The sequence below is a fragment of the Mycetomoellerius zeteki genome, unplaced genomic scaffold, assembly GCF_001594055.1.
Source record: "Mycetomoellerius zeteki isolate Tzet28-1 unplaced genomic scaffold, Tzet1.0 scaffold124, whole genome shotgun sequence".
NCBI lineage: Eukaryota > Metazoa > Arthropoda > Insecta > Hymenoptera > Formicidae > Mycetomoellerius > Mycetomoellerius zeteki.
In genome coordinates, this window is record NW_017256169.1 from 116083 (window position 1) to 117339 (window position 1257).

Sequence of the window (1257 nt, forward strand, 5' to 3'; positions counted from 1 at the left end):
TACTTAATGAGACATTATAATCCAAGTAAAAAATATTTATTAGAAATATTTATTTATATTTATCATAAAAATTGCATAAAATATTTCGTCTATATGTTTTAATAATATTTCGAATAAAGCTTTATATAAAATATGTATGAAATATCTATATAACATTTAAAAAAATAAATATTAATAAATATTTATCGTAAATATTCTGTGCTATCTGGGTATAGAAAAAACTTTAGAGCATTTTATGATAATATAAGACATTATTACGTCATAAATATGCATTCTTATTTATGAAATATTTGTATTACACATACACTGAAGACACGATAGACCCACTTTCAGGTTTCTCTCTGGTGCAGCTCTATTGAATCCTTTACATGGTAAAAATTTTTTATTCATGAATATATACAAATATGTATATTAACATGCCTAAACACGCATAAATATTCATAAACAATAATTACACGTGAAATATGTCCATACGATATCTTTCTTTCTTTTGTAAAATTACTGTTTAGTGTACTAAAAATAATAATATTGAGATAACATCAAAAATGTCCATGGGACAATTTTCGCAGTTTGTTTTAGAAAAAACCAAGTTTGGAAAAATGCAAAAAAATTTGCTCATATTATATGAGCAATTCTTTTACATCTCTTCAAACTTGATTTTTTCTAAAACAAACAATGTGAAAATTTCACTTTTAATTATTTTTTTATGTTTTCTTATTATTATTTTTAATACACTAAAAAATAATTTTACAAATGAAACAAGGATGATGAACATATATATATCTCATATATAATCATATATGTTTATGAATACGTCCGTCATATTTATACATGTATGTATTATATATTTATGAAAAATTTTTTATGGGGTACTAAACAATAGAATGTCTAGACGTTACATTGAGTGCATTCGAAGCGACGATCGCTCACTTGAGTAAAAAAGGGATTACTCTCTGATTAATTTCTTTTTTACTCAGTGAGCAATTGTCGCTTCTGAATGCATCTATTTTTGGGACGTCCTTGAACGTCCTTAAATATTGTAAATATCTTTAAATGGTTTTTTTTTAGATGTGCTTGGAAATACGATAAAATATCTCCATTATTCCTGTGAATAATCGCCGCGTCTATTTATCTACCGAACATATCAATGAAATTTGTAATTCAGACGTTGCGTAGACGGCGTATTTGTGCGCCGCACCTGCATTGATCTGAATAACGTATGCGTCGTACATCTCAATCGGTAAGGACGAGCGCGAA